The sequence below is a fragment of the Pleurodeles waltl genome, chromosome 1_1 (assembly GCF_031143425.1).
Source record: "Pleurodeles waltl isolate 20211129_DDA chromosome 1_1, aPleWal1.hap1.20221129, whole genome shotgun sequence".
In the NCBI taxonomy this organism is placed as follows: Eukaryota; Metazoa; Chordata; class Amphibia; order Caudata; family Salamandridae; genus Pleurodeles; species Pleurodeles waltl.
In genome coordinates, this window is record NC_090436.1 from 346,324,501 (window position 1) to 346,341,020 (window position 16,520).

Below are 16,520 nucleotides of genomic sequence, written 5' to 3' on the forward strand. Positions count from 1 at the left end.
CGGTCTTTGTAGTGCAGAGGGAAAGGATGCAGATCATGTGGTGGTAAATAGCAGGAGTACTCCTGCTGTCAACCAAAGACAAGTGTGAGAGCTATTATGTTAGGTCTGACTCTGCACACGCCATGGTGGAGTGGGTTGAGTTATGGGACCTGTCCAGCTGGGAACCTAGAACACAATAAAAGGTATACTGATTATCAAATGAAAATCTGACTTCACCAATTAATTGGATTTCTAATTACTTTTAACAATAGTTGTTTACCTATTTTTCTAGCTGGTCTCATTCCTGAGATACAGTATTAGTATTGTAATCTGTACTCTGAGTTTCTACACAGGACACCTAGGATTGCACAGTTAAATTGCTATTAGGGTCTTGTCACAATACAGCCATGGTAGTTGCTAGAAATGGGGTCTCTGGTTAGCAGTCAGTTTGCACTCTGTCCAAGCATGGACCCTCACTCTAGTCAGGGCAAGGGAGACACTCACTTATTATAATCCCTGCTCACCCCCTTGGTAGCTTGACACAAGCAGTCAGGCTTATCTCAAAGGCAATGTGTAAATTATTTGTATCAACACACACAATAATACATTGAAAACACTACAAAATGGACACCACACTAGTTTAGAAGAATAGTCAATATTTATCTAAATCAAACAAGACCAAAACAATAAATACCAACATACACAAGTAACAATATGAATTTTTAAATTAGAAAAAGTCTTACTCCATAGAAAACAATGGATGCGTTGATGTTACACAAAGTACCTGGTTTGCTTAAAAAATAAAGCTGCATGGGCAAACAGGCGTTGGAGAAGCCAGCAATGCATTGATTCCTTACTCGAAAGGGAGGCTGTGCGCAGTTTCTTCTCTGGTCGGGTAGGTGATTCATCGTTTTTCTCTCCCGCAAAAGAGCAATTCATCAATTTCCGGATGGGCATCTCAGGTCCTGGCAGCTTCACGTTGATTTTTGACACCCAGAGATGTTATGTGTGAATTCTGGCTGCATGAGGACGAGAATCTGCACTGTGTGGGGTTTACGTCAATTTCAGCAGCTGCAAGCGGGTGTTGCATTGTTTCTCCAGTCGCAATGCAGTTGATGCATCGATTTGTCATGTGCAATGCAGGTGGGGCATCGATTTCTCAGCCGAAATGCAGGTGGCTCATCATTTTTGCAGCCATGTTGCAGGTGGTGCATCAAACTCTTCCCCGCAAGGCTCATGTGGGTGGATTTCCACCTTGGTTCCACCAGCTTTACCTTTCAAGGGCCCAGGGACTGGACATGGCACCACTTGGCAGGGTAGGCATCTCAGCAGAGAGTCGAGGTGCTGGCAGAGGAAATTTTTGATGACCCTGAGACTTCAAAACAGAAGGCAAGCTCAGTCCAAGCCCTTGGATACACTTCACAAGCAGGAATATACAACAAAGTCCAGTCTTTGTCCTCTTTCAGGCAGAAGTAGCAGCTCCAGGCCAATGCAGCAAAGCACAGTCACAGGCAAAGGGGCAGTACTCCTCCTCAAGTTCTTCAGCCCATCTCCTTGGCAGACGTTTCTCTTGATCCAGACGTAATCTAAAAATATGCGGTTTTGGTTCCACTACTTATACTCCTTTCTGTCTTTGAAGTAAGCATACCTCGAAGGAAAGTCTATGTTGTTCATAAAATCCTGCCTTGCACATGCCAGGCCCCAGAAACACACCAGGGGGTTGGAGACTACATTGTGTGAGGGCAGACACAGCCCATTCAGGTGTAAGTGTCAGCTCCTTCCTCCACTCTGGCCCAGATAACCAATTAGGATATGCAGGCTACACCCCAGCTTTCTTTGAGTCACTGTCTAGGGGAGATTCACAAACAGTCCAACTGTCAGTCTGGCCCAGACAGGGAATACACAAGCAGGCAGATTCACAGAATGGTTTAAGAAAGAAAATGCCCACTTTGAAAAATTTCAAATTAAAAACCAACCTTACCAAATGATGTATTTTTCGACTGTGAATTCAGATACCCCAAACTCCATACCTCTATCTGCTCCCAATGAAAGTTATTTAAAGGCAGCCCCCATGTTAACCTATGAGAGAGATAGGCCTTGCAACAGTGAAAAACGAATTTGGCAGTATTTTACTGTTAGTACATGTCCCACCTTTAACATGCACTGCACTCTGCACATAGGGCTACCTAGGGCCTACCTTAGGGGTGCCTTAAATGTACAAAAAAGGAAGGTTTGGGGCTGGCAAGTGCGGACACTAGCCAGGTCGAATTGTCAGTATAAAACTGCACATACTGACACTGCAGTGGCAGGTCTGAGCCATGTTTACAGGGCTACTCATGTGGGTTGCACAAACAGTGCAGCAGGCCCACTACTAGCATTTGATTTACAGGCCCTGAGCACCTCTAGTGCACTTTACTAGGGCCTTTCTAGTGAATCAAATAGGCCAATCATGGAAAAGTCAATTACGCACACAAGTTACACAGGGATCACTTGCACTTTAGCACTGGTCTGCAGTGGTAAAGTTCCCAGAGTACCAAGACCATCAAAATCAAAGACCAGCACACTGTCAAAACACAGGAAGCAGATGCAAAAAGACAGGGGAGACTACACCAAGGATGCCAGATCTTACAGTAGTATTAATTTTCTACCTGTCCCACATTTAAAAAACATGCAACTTGTCCTGTGGGATACAAGGTCTACATATGGATGCCCTACTAATATTTTAAAAGGTGATCTTTACTTCTCAAAATGGGTGATTTTGACATTTCACACTGCAGGTTTTACACCTAAGCAGACTGTGCTGCAGTCCACAAGTGGCATTTAACTTCTAGGCCCTGGGTGCAGTTTCTACACTATATTCCAGGGACTTAAAGGCAACTTACATGAGCCAACTAGAAATGAGCTAATTTAATAATATTTAAAAGAGAAGCATCAGCACTTTAGTCCTAGTTAGCAATGGTAAATTGCTCAGCGTTCTAAGACCAGCAAAAAATAGGGCCCAGTAAAGGTTGAAAGCATGATAAAATAGAAAATCTGGATTTCCTACACTGAGTGAGTTGCTAGTGACACCATGATGGTTTAGCCACTATGATATCTATTTTCTGTATTATTATTTGAATTTACATTTACAACTATTGTGAAATTTTGTATAATTTAGCACTGCTCTCATAGCAATGCTAAGCAAAGGTCAGCGCAGAGTATATTGTCAGACTCTTTTCAACAGATGTCTTTTAAGGCTGTTTCTCTAAGAACATTGCATGCTTGTTAATGCAAAACTAATTCTGTATTGTTATGCCTTTAATACTTTTCATTTATTGGTCTGGATATTTTATTTTTTCAAAGTTACATTTTTGGATTTAATCTACATTTTCTAATTCAATTTTACATTAACAGTAGACAATAAGAGGAATTCACACCACCCAAAGGAACCAGAAATGTTTAGATAAAGTACATGGCAAAGGGAAGCTAGATAATCACTTTAAAAATATTGTGGCAAAAATGTCACATACAGTTCAAGCAAAACCTATTGTTATGCATACAAAAAAGACTCTCCAGTGAAAGAAACAAGAGATGCTGGCATTTGTGTTTAAACTGCAAGGCATAACAATGATATGTCCACAAGACAACTGACCAGTCTATGTGAGAGTTCAGCAGGCTATAGTTTCTTATCAATTTAATCTAAATTATCATCAAGTGGCTTCATATTTAAATATGATCATCATGCTAAGATACATTTTCTGTATACCAAATAAAGGAAATTAAAAGGGAAGCTGCAGTACGTTATTTAATATCTCTACTGTGTGCTTCTGCAAATATTTTTGACAAATCCTTAATGACAAAATGGAATATACTCCCTTTCACCCATTCTGGGTTTTGTCATTCAAATACTGTGAGTCTTGTGAACTCATGCAGATCAAACAATCCATCAGAGGAAAATTTGCTGATATTTACTCTGTGGATATTTGAATTGTATTAGTTTTATAGATCATACTAACTTTTTCAAAGCTGCCTGGTTGGAGATTGCTTAGTAATTGTTTTCATTAATCAGACCAAATTATTCCAACACCTGAACTATGATATGGCTTATCTACAAAGTTGGGTTCTCTAGATGGCATTTATGCCTAACATTCTGAAGTAGAGATGCATTTTCTCCCTTCAGCGACTGAATTTGTGTATTTCAAATTGTTCTGTCCAAACTATACTCAAAATGTTGCGTTTTCATTGATCCGAAATGTAGGTGGAGTGTCACCCTTTAAAGTTAAAGTCATTTATTTCTAACGTCTTCTAATTAAGTCACTCTATGTAATCCAAATGATTTAGGCCCTCATTACAACCCTGGCGGTTTGTGTTAAAGTGGCGGTAATACCGGCAACAGGCCGGCGGTAAAAAAAAATGGAATCACGACCATGGCGGAAACCGCCAACATAGACAGCCACTTTAACACTCAGACCGCCACGGCGGTAGAAACAAACACTGCGGCGGTAACCGCCAACAGACAGGCGGAAGACAAAGTACCGCCCACAGTATTTCAACACGCCTATCCGCCACCTTTTCCAGGGCAACACCAACGCTACTAAAAGCGAAGCGGAAACAGTACACAGAAGGGAAAACCCACACCTCTCGACACCCAACGAGGAACCAGGACGCCATGGAGCCCGAACTACAGGTGTTACCTATGCTGCTCTTCCTCCTGCTCTATCAGGAGCAGGATAGATGTCGTCGACGACCACAGTGAGTACTGCACCTACAACACAGGGGAGGGGGGGAAAAGAGAGTGAAACACACAAGCAACACGCAATACCCCCACCCTCACCCACAACAACATACACACAAATACATGCAGCAACATTATATATACACCACCCCCACCCCCTGAAAGAACGCAAGGAGAAAAGGAAATCATTGTAACCAGTGTAATCATGAAAAATCTGATAGTCAAAAATCAAAATTCAGTACATACAAATATGTACACCAACTACACAAGTCCGAATAGTGTACCAATCATTGTCCGTGGACCACTGGGCCCAAAATGCATGGGCAAAGCCCACACTAGATACCTGACTGGAAACGGAGAGAACACTGCTGGGGCATCAGACTGAAAATATACAGGCACCTCAGGGAGAGGGGGAGGTTTGCCCACTGCTTTATCCTGGGGAGTGCAAAGCCACAGTCTCTCAAGTCTCTCCAGTGGGTGGTTTGCCAACTGCTTTATCCTGGGGAGTGCAAAGCCACAGTCTCTCAAGTGGATAACAGTCTCCACTGGTTCTGGAGGGGGCCTGGTGCCCAGAGTACTTCATCCTGCCAAGGACTGAGGTAGTGGATGTATCTCTCCACTGGTTCTGGAGGGGGCCTTGTAGGAAAGTACCATCTTGCCTGGCATGTTACCCCCATTTTTCACTGTATATATGTTGTTTTAGTTGTATGTGTCACTGGGACCCTGCTAGCCAGGGCCCCAGTGCTCATAAGTGTGCCTGAATGTGTTACCTGTGTTATGACTAACTGTCTCACTGAGGCTCTGCTAATCAGAACCTCAGTGGTTATGCTCTCTCATTTCTTTCAAATTGTCACTAACAGGCTAGTGACCAATGTTACCAATTTACATTGGCTTACTGGAACAACCTTATAATTCCCTAGTATATGGTACTGAGGTACCCAGGGTATTGGGGTTCCAGGAGATCCCTATGGGCTGCAGCATTTCTTTTGCCACCCATAGGGAGCTCTGACAATTCTTACACAGGCCTGCCACTGCAGCCTGAGTGAAATAACGTCCACGTTATTTCACAGCCATTTTACACAGCACTTAAGTAACTTATAAGTCACCTATATGTCTAACCTTTACCTGGTAAAGGTTGGGTGCTAAGTTACTTAGTGTGTGGGCACCCTGGCACTAGCCAAGGTGCCCCCACATTGTTCAGGGCCAATTCCCCGGACTTTGTGAGTGCGGCGACACCATTACACGCGTGCACTACATATAGGTCACTACCTATATGTAGCTTCACAATGGTAACTCCGAATATGGCCATGTAACATGTCTATGATCATGGAATTGCCCCTTCTATACCATCCTGGCATAGTTGGCACAATCCCATGATCCCAGTGGTCTGTAGCACAGACCCTGGTACTGCCAAACTGCCTTTCCCGGGGTTTCACTGCAGCTGCTGCTGCTGCCAACCCCTCAGACAGGCATTTGCCCTCCTGGGGTCCAGCCAGGCCTGGCCCAGGATGGCAGAACAAAGGACTTCCTCTGAGAGAGGGTGTTACACCCTCTCCCTTTGGAAAATGGTGTGAAGGCAGGGGAGGAGTAGCCTCCCCCAGCCTCTAGAAATGCTTTCATGGGCACACATGGTGCCCATTTCTGTATAAGCCAGTCTACACCGGTTCAGGGACCCCTTAGCCCTGCTCTGGCGCGAAACTGGACAAAGGAAAGGGGAGTGACCACTCCCCTGACCTGCACCTCCCCTGGGAGGTGTCCAGAGCTCCTCCAGTGTGCTCCAGACCTCTGCCATCTTGGAAACAGAGGTGCTGCTGGCACACTAGACTGCTCTGAGTGGCCAGTGCCATCAGGTGACGTCAGAGACTCCTTCTGATAGGCTCCTTCAGGTGTTGCTAGCCTATCCTCTCTCCTAGGTAGCCAAACCCTCTTTTCTGGCTATTTAGGGTCTCTGTCTCTTGGGATTCCTTAGATAACGAATGCAAGAGCTCATCCGAGTTCCTCTGCATCTCTCTCTTCACCTTCTGCCAAGGAATAGACTGCTGACCGCACTGGAAGCCTGCAAAACTGCAACATAGTAGCGAAGACGACTACTGCAACTCTGTAACGCTGATCCTGCCACCTTCTCAACTGTTTTCCTGGTGGTGCATGCTGTGGGGGTAGTCTGCCTCCTCTCTGCACTAGAAGCTCCGAAGAAATCTCCCGTGGGTCGACGGAATCGTCCCCCTGCAACCGCAGGCACCAAAGAACTGCATCACCGGTACCTTGGGTCTCCTCTCAGCACGACGAGCGAGGTCCCTTGAATCCAGCAACTCTGTCCAAGTGACTCCCACAGTCCAGTGACTCTTCAGTCTAAGTTTGGTGGAGGTAAGTCCTTGCCTCCCCATGCCAGACTGCATTGCTGGGAACCGCGACTTTTGCAGCTACTCCGGCCTCCGTGCACTTCCGGTGGAAATCCTTTGTGCACAGTTCAGCCTGGGTCCACGGCACTCTAACCTGCATTGCACGACCTCCTAAGTTGTTCTCCGGCGACGTGGGACACCTTTGTGCGACTTCGGGTGAGCACCATTTCACGCATCCTCGTAGTGCCTGTTTCTGGCACTTCTGCGGGTGCTGCCTGCTGCTGAGAGGGCTCCTTTTCTTGCTCGATGCCCCCTCTGTCCCCTGACACAACTGGCGACATCCTGATCCCTCCTGGGCCACAGCAGCATCCAAAAGCACTAACCGCATGATTTGCCGCTAGCAAGGCTTCTTGGCAGTCTTTCGGCGGGAAAACACTTTTGCACGACTCCCCCCCGGCGTGAGGGATCCGTCCTCCAAAGGGGAAGTTTCTAGCCCTTGTCGTTCTTGCAGAAACCTACGCTTCTATTGTCCAGTAGCAGCATCTTTGCACCCACAGCTGTCATTTCCTGGGCATCTGCCCATCTCCGACTTGCTTGTGACTTTTGGACTTGGTCCCCTTGTTCCACAGGAACCCTCGACTGGAAATCCATCGTTGTTGCATTGTTGGTTTGTGTCTTTCCTGCAGAATTCCCCTATCACGACTTCTATGTCCTTTGGGGAACTTTAGTGCACTTTGCACTCACTTTTCAGGGTCTTGGGGTGGGCTATTTTTCTAACCCTTACTATTTTCTAATAGTCCCAGCGACCCTCTACAAGGTCACATAGGTTTGGGGTCCATTGGTGGTTCGCATTCCACTTTTGGAGTATATGGTTTGTGTTGCCCCTATCCCTATGTGTCCCCATTGCATCCTATTGTAACTATACATTGTTTGCACTGTTTTCTAATACTATTACTGCATATTTTGGTATTGTGTACATATATCTTGTGTATATTTGCTATCCTCATACTGAGGGTACTCACTGAGATACTTTTGGCATATTCTCATAAAAATAAAGTATCTTTATTTTTAGTATATCTGTGTATTGTGTTTTCTTATGATATTGTGCATATGACACTGAGTGGTACTGTAGGAGCTTCACTCGTCTCCTAGTTCAGCCTAAGCTGCTCTGCTAAGCTACCATTATCTATCAGCCTATGCTGCTAGACACCCTATACACTAATAAGGGATAACTGGGCCTGGTGCAAGGTGCAAGTACCCCTAGGTACTCACTACAAGCCAGTCCAGCCTCCTACATTGGTTGTGCAGCGGTGGGATAAGTGCTTTGAGACTACTTACCACTCTTGTCATTGTACTTTTCATAAGAGAAAAATATACAAAACAAGTTCAGTGTATGTACACCTAACCAAAAAGTTTTGCATTTCTTTTCTCACCTCTTTTCTAAAGTGCTGAAAAGTACCTCTAAACTTTCTAAAAAGTTCTTAAAAGTTTAAAAAGTTTTTTTTTCTGCCTTTCTAAAAGTTCTGAACACTTTTTTCTCTTTTTCTATCACTTAAACTCTTTCTAAAAATGTCTGGCACAGGCCAAAATGTTGATCTGTCCAAACTTGCATATGACCACCTTAGCTGGAAAGGAGCAAGGAGTCTCTGTGTAGAAAGAGGTTTGAGTGTAGGGAAGAATCCTTCCTTGGAATTGTTACTTAACATGCTTAGAGAACAAGATAAGGCCAAAAGGGCCCCATCTGTTGAAAAAGTAGCTAATGGTTCCCAATCTGATCCAGGGACACCCCTAGGAAAAGATTCAGGAAAGAAACTTCAGAGCCTGCCCATTACTAGACAGTCTAGCATAGTTGGTACTGATGTAGAGTCACACCATACAGATAGTGTTGTCTCACATCATAGCAAAAGCATTCATTCTCACCACAGTAGAAGTGATGTTTCTGTTAACCAAGCTGTTAGGGTGCCTTCTCTAAGGGACAGGTCTCCTTCTGTCCATTCTCACCACACTTCTGTGTCAAGGAATGTCCCTCCCACCCACCCTGATGACAGATTGTTAGAAAGGGAGCTCAATAGATTGAGAGTGGAACAAACCAGACTGAAGCTCAAGAAGCAACAGCTGGATTTGGATAGACAGTCCTTAGAAGTAGAGAAGGAGTGACAGAAACTGGGTTTAGAAACCCATGGTGGCAGCAGCAGTATTCCCCATAGTCATCCTGCAAAAGAGCATGATTCTAGGAATCTGCACAAGATAGTTCCCCCTTATAAGGAGGGGGGTGACATTAACAAGTGGTTTGCTGCACTTGAGAGGGCCTGTGTTGTACAGGATGTCCCTCAAAGGCAGTGGGCTGATATCCTATGGCTATCATTTAGTGGAAAGGGTAGGGATAGGCTCCTTACTGTGAAAGAAAGTGATGCCAATAATTTTACAGATCTTAAGAATGCACTCCTGGATGGTTATGGCTTAACCACTGAACAATACAGGATAAAGTTCAGAGAGACCAAAAAGGAGTCTTCACAAGACTGGGTTGATTTCATTGACCATTCAGTGAAGGCCTTGGAGGGGTGGTTACATGGCAGTAAAGTTACTGATTATGACAGCCTGTATAACTTGATCCTGAGAGAGCATATTCTTAATAATTGTGTGTCTGTTTGTTGCACCAGTACTTGGTGGACTCTGATCTGACCTCTCCCCAAGAATTGGGAAAGAAGGCAGACAAACGGGTCAGAACAAGGGTGAACAGAAAAGTTCATACAGGGGGTGACAAAGATGGCAACAAGAAGAAGGATGGTAAGTCTTCTGACAAGGGTGGGGACAAATCTAAAAATGAGTCTTCATCAGGCCCACAAAAACACTCTGGTGGGGGTGGTGGGCCCAAATCCTCTTCTAATCAAAACAAAGAAAAGAAACCATGGTGCTATTTATGTAAAATAAAAGGCCATTGGACAACAGATCCCAGTTGTCCAAAGAAAAGCACCAAGCCTCCTACCACTACAACCCCTACTGCTACACCTAGTGTCCCTACTAATAGCAGTGGTGGTGGGAGCAAACCTACTAATAGCCAATCCAAGGGAGTAGCTGGGCTCACTTTTGGTAACTTAGTTGGGGTTGGTCTGATTAGGGAGACCACAGAGGCTGTGTTAGTCTCTGAGGGGGCTATTGATTTAGCCACCTTGGTTGCTTGTCCCCCTAACATGGATAAGTACAAGCAACTACCCCTAATAAATGGTGTTGAGGTTCAGGCCTACAGGGACACTGGAGCCAGTGTGACTATGGTCATAGAGAAACTGGTCCACCCTGAACAACACCTACTTGGTCACCAGTACCAAGTAACCGATGCTCACAACAACACACTTAGCCACCCCATGGCTGTTGTAAATCTCAACTGGGGGGGGGGGGGTTACTGGTCCAAAGAAAGTTGTGGTAGCTTCAGATTTACCTGTAGACTGTCTATTAGGGAATGATTTGGAGACATTAGCTTGGTCAGATGTGGAGTTGGAGGCCCATGCAGCAATGCTGGGCATCCCAGGGCATGTTTTTGCTTTAACCAGGGCTCAGGCCAAAAAGCAAAAAGGACAGGGTGACTTGGATCCTGGAACAATGGACCAAGTGCTCCCTAAAGCTAGGGCTAGTAGAAGTAAAGCACTGCCTACTACCCCTCCCTCTACAGTGGATTCAACTTCTGAGGAAGAAGAATTTCCACCCTGTGCAGAACCTACACCAGAGGAGCTGGAAGCAGACACTGCTGAGTTTTTGGGTGAAGGGGGGCCTGCCAGGGAGGAGCTGAGTGTGGCACAGCATACCTGTCCCACACCAGAGGGTCTAAGACAGCAAGCTGTCAAACAAGCTAATGGGGATGTCAGTGACTCCCACAGAGTTTACTGGGAGGACAACCTCTTGTACACTGAAGCAAGGGATCCTAAACCTGGAACTGCCAGGAGGTTAGTGATTCCTCAGGAGTACAGAAAGTTCCTCCTAACTCTAGCCCACGACATTCCCGTAGCTGGGCATCTAGGACAAATGAAAACTTGGGACAGGCTTGTTCCCTTGTTTCATTGGCCTAGAATGTCTGAGGACACAAAAGAGTTTTGTAAGTCCTGTGAAACCTGTCAAGCCAGTGGCAAGACAGGTGGCACCCCAAAGGCACCCCTTATTCCACTGCCTGTGGTTGGGGTTCCCTTTGAAAGGGTAGGGGTTGACATAGTTGGCCTCCTTGACCCTCCTACTGCTTCAGGCAATAGGTTTATCTTGGTGGTAGTGGACCATGCCACAAGATATCCTGAAGCAATTCCTTTAAGGACCACTACAGCACCTGCAGTGGCAAAGGCCCTCCTGGGAATATTTTCCAGGGTGGGCTTCCCAAAGGAAGTAGTATCAGACAGGGGAAGCAATTTCATGTCTGCTTACTTAAAGGCCATGTGGAAGGAGTGTGGTGTGACTTACTTAGTTCACTACACCCTATCATCCACAAACTAATGGACTGGTGGAGAGATTTAACAAAACTCTCAAAGGCATGATTATGGGACTCCCTGAAAAACTCCGCAGGAGATGGGATATCCTTTTACCATGCCTCCTTTTTGCCTACTGGGAGGTACCCCAGAAAGGAGTGGGCTTCAGCCCCTTTGAACTCCTCTTTGGACACCCTGTTAGGGGTCCACTAACACTTGTCAAGGAGGGTTGGGAACAACCTTTAAAAGCTCCAAAGCAAGATATTGTGGATTATGTACTTGGCCTCAGATCAAGGATGGCTGAGTATATGAAAAAGGCCAGTAAAAACCTTCAGGCCAGCCAAGAGCTGCAGAAGCAATGGCATGACCAGAAGGCTGTTTTGGTTCAGTACCAACCAGGGCAGAAAGTGTGGGTCTTGGAGCCTGTGGCCTCAAGAGCACTCCAAGATAAATGGAGTGGACCCCACATAATTGTTGAAAAGAAGGGTGAAGTCACCTACTTAGTTGACTTAGGCACTGCCAGGAGTCCCCTTAGGGTGCTCCATGTCAATCGCCTGAAACCCTACTATGACAGGGCTGATCTCACCCTGCTCATGGCAACTGATGAGGGACAGGAAGAAGACAGTGATCCTCTACCTGACCTCTTCTCTTCCACAGAACAAGATGCTCTTGTGGAAGGTGTAGTTTTGGCTGATTGTCTTACTGCTGAGCAGAAAGACCATTGCATAAATCTCCTGGCTCAGTTTTCTGAACTCTTCTCTACTGTGCCAGGTACCACTTCTTGGTGTGAGCACACTTTAGATACTGGAGACAGCTTCCCTGTCAAAAGTAAAATCTATAGGCAGCCTGACCATGTCAGAGACTGCATAAAGCAAGAGGTTCAGAAAATGTTAGAACTGGGAGTGGTTGAGCACTCTGAAAGTCCATGGGCTTCTCCTGTGGTACTTGTACCAAAACCTCATTCCAAGGAGGGAAAGAAGGAAATGCGGTTTTGTGTAGACTACAGAGGTCTCAACCAGGTAACCAAAACTGATGCTCACCCTATACCCAGGGCAGATGAGCTCATAGATACACTGGCATCTGCCAAGTATCTAAGCACTTTTGATTTGACTGCAGGGTATTGGCAGATCTAATTATCAGAAGATGCTAAACCTAAAACTGCATTTTCAACCATTGGAGGCCATTACCAATTCACAGTAATGCCTTTTGGATTAAAAAATGCACCTGCCACTTTTCAGAGGTTGGTGAACACAGTCCTGCAAGGGCTGGAAGCTTTTAGTGCAGCATATCTGGACGATATAGCTGTCTTTAGCTCCAGTTGGGATGAGCACCTGGTCCACCTATGGAAAGTTTTAGAGGCCCTGCAAAAGGCAGGCCTCACTATCAAGGCTTCAAAGTGCCAGATAGGGCAGGGGAAGGTGGTTTATCTGGGACACCTTGTTGGTGGGTAACAGATTGCACCACTTCAGGGGAAAATCCAAACTATTATAGATTGGGTTCCCCATACTACTCAGACTCAGGTGAGAGCCTTCCTAGGCCTCACTGGGTATTACAGGAGGTTCATTAAGAACTATGGCTCCATTGCAGCCCCTCTTAATGACATCACATCCAAAAAGATGCCTAAAAAGGTATTGTGGACAGCTAGCTGTCAGAAAGCTTTTGAGGAGCTGAAGCAGGCCATGTGCTCTGCACCTGTCCTGAAAAGCCCTTGTTACTCTAAAAAATTCTGGGGCATATTTATACTCCGTTTGCGCCGGAATTGTGTCGTTTTTTTTTACGCAATTTCGACGCAAAACTAGCTCCATATTTATACTTTGGCGTTAGACGCGTCTAGCGCCAAAGTCCATGGAGTTAGCGTCATTTTTTAGCGTGGACACCTACTTTGCGTTAATAATATGCAAGGTAGGCGTTCCCGTCTAAAAAATCGACTCTGAGGCATGTGCGGCGGATTTATACTCCCGGGCAAAAATCGCGCCTGGGAGTGGGCGGGTCAAAAAAAATGACGTATGGCCGCTTTTGCGCCTTTTTTTAGCGCCTGCAAAAGGCAGGCGTTAAGGGACCTGTGGGCTTTGAAGGAGCCCAGAGGTGCCCTCCCATGTCCCCAGGGACACCCGCTGTCACCCTTGCCCACCCCAGGAGGACACCCAAGGCTGGAGGGACCCATCCCAGGGACATTAAGGTAAGTTCAGGTAAGTGTTTTTTTTTGTGGCATAGGGGGGCCTGATTTGTGCCTCCCTACATGCCACTATGCCCAATGACCATGCCCAGGGGACAGAAGTCCCCTGGGCATGGCCATTGGGCAAGGGGGCATGACTCCTGTCTTTGCTAAGACAGGAGTCATTTCTATGGGGGTTGGGAGTCGTAAAAAATGGCGCAAATCGGGTTGAGGCGAAAAAATTGCCTCAACCTGACTTGCCCCATTTCTTGACGCCCAAGCCCCATATCCCCCTACGCCGACGCTGCCTGGTGTACGTCGTTTTTTTTAACGCACACCAGACGGCGACGGCGGCTAACGCCGGCTAACGTCATTCAATAAATACGGCGCCCGCATGGCGCTTCAGAATGGCGTTAGCTGGCGCTAATTTCTTTGACGCAAAACTGCGTTGGCGCAGTTTTGCGTCAAAAAGTATAAATATGGGCCTCTATGTCCAAACTGATGCATCTGAATTAGGAGTAGGGGCAGTCCTATCACAACTTAATTCTGAGGGCCAGGATTAACCTGTTGCTTTTATTAGTAGGAGGTTGACCCCTAGAGAAAAGCGTTGGTCTGCCATTGAGAGGGAGGCCTTTGCTGTGGTCTGGGCACTGAAGAAGTTGAGGCCATACCTGTTTGGCACTCACTTCATTGTTCAAACAGACCACAAACCTCTACTTTGGCTAAAACAAATGAAAGGTGAAAATCCTAAATTGTTGAGGTGGTCCATATCCCTACAGGGAATGGACTATACAGTGGAACATAGACCTGGGAGTAGCCACTCCAATGCAGATGGACTCTCCAGATATTTCCACTTAGACAATGAAGACTCATCAGGTCATGGCTAGTCTTATTGTCCTTCGTTTGGGGGGGGGGGGTTGTGTAGGAAAGTACCATCTTGCCTGGCATGTTACCCCCATTTTTCACTGTATATATGTTGTTTTAGTTGTGTGTGTCACTGGGACCCTGCTAGTCAGGGCCCCAGTGCTCATAAGTGTGCCTGAATGTGTTACCTGTGTTATGACTAACTGTCTCACTGAGGCTCTGCTAATCAGAACCTCAGTGGTTATGCTCTCTCATTTCTTTCAAATTGTCACTAACAGGCTAGTGACCAATTTTACCAATTTACATTGGCTTACTGGAACACCCTTATAATTCCCTAGTATATGGTACTGAGGTACCCAGAGTATTGGGGTTCCTGGAGATCCCTATGGGCTGCAGCATTTCTTTTGCCACCCATAGGGAGCTCTGACAATTCTTACACAGGCCTGCCACTGCAGCCTGAGTGAAATAACGTCCACGTTATTTCACAGCCATTTTACACTGCACTTAAGTAACTTATAAGTCACCTATATGTCTAACCTTTACCTGGTAAAGGTTGGGTGCTAAGTTACTTAGTGTGTGGCCACCCTGGCACTAGCCAAGATGCCCCCACATTGTTCAGGGCCAATTCCCCGGACTTTGTGAGTGCGGGGACACCATTACACGTGTGCACTACATATAGGTCACTACCTATATGTAGCTTCACAATGGTAACTCCGAATATGGCCATGTAACATGTCTATGATCATGGAATTGCCCCCTCTATACCATCCTGGCATAGTTGGCACAATCCCATGATCCCAGTGGTCTGTAGCACAGACCCTGGTACTGCCAAACTGCCTTTCCCGGGGTTTCACTGCAGCTGCTGCAGCTGCCAACCCCTCAGACAGGCATCTGCCCTCCTGGGGTCCAGCCAGGCCTGGCCCAGGATGGCAGAAAAAAGGACTTCCTCTGAGAGAGGGTGTTACACCCTCTCCCTTTGGAAAATGGTGTAAAGGCAGGGGAGGAGTAGCCTCCCCCAGCCTCTGGAAATGCTTTCATGGGCACACATGGTGCCCATTTCTGCATAAGCCAGTCTACACTGGTTCAGGGACCCCTTAGCCCTGCTCTGGCGCGAAAATGGACAAAGGAAAGGGGAGTGACCACTCCCCTGACCTGCACCTCCCCTGGGAGGTGTCCAGAGCTCCTCCAGTGTGCTCCAGACCTCTGCCATCTTGGAAACAGAGGTGCTGCTGGCACACTGGACTGCTCTGAGTGGCCAGTGCCATCAGGTGATGTCAGAGACTCCTTCTGATAGGCTCCTTCAGGTGTTGCTAGCCTATCCTCTCTCCTAGGTAGCCAAACCCTCTTTTCTGGCTACTTAGGGTCTCTGTCTCTTGGGATTCCTTAGATAACGAATGCAAGAGCTCATCCGAGTTCCTCTGCATCTCTCTCTTCACCTTCTGCCAAGGAATCGACTGCTGACCGTGCTGGAAGCCTGCAAAACTGCAACATAGTAGCGAAGACGACTACTGCAACTCTGTAACGCTGATCCTGCCGCCTTCTCAACTGTTTTGCTGGTGGTGCATGCTGTGGGGGTAGTCTGCCTCCTCTCTGCACTAGAAGCTCCGAAGAAATCTCCCGTGGGTCGACGGAATCGCCCCCCTGCAACCGCAGGCACCAAAGAACTGCATCACCGGTACCTTGGGTCTCCTCTCAGCACGACGAGCGAGGTCCCTTGAATCCAGCAACTCTGTCCAAGTGACTCCCACAGTCCAGTGACTCTTCAGTCCAAGTTTGGTGGAGGTAAGTCCTTGCCTCCCCACGCCAGACTGCATTGCTGGGAACCACGACTTTTGCAGCTACTCCGGCCTCCGTGCACTTCCGGCGGAAATCCTTTGTGCACAGTCCAGCCTGGGTCCACGGCACTCTAACCTGCATTGCACGACCTCCTAAGTTGTTCTCCGTCGACGTGGGACTCCTTTGTGCGACTTCGGGTGAGCACCATTTCACGCATCTTTGTAGTGCCTGTTTCTGGCACTTCTGCG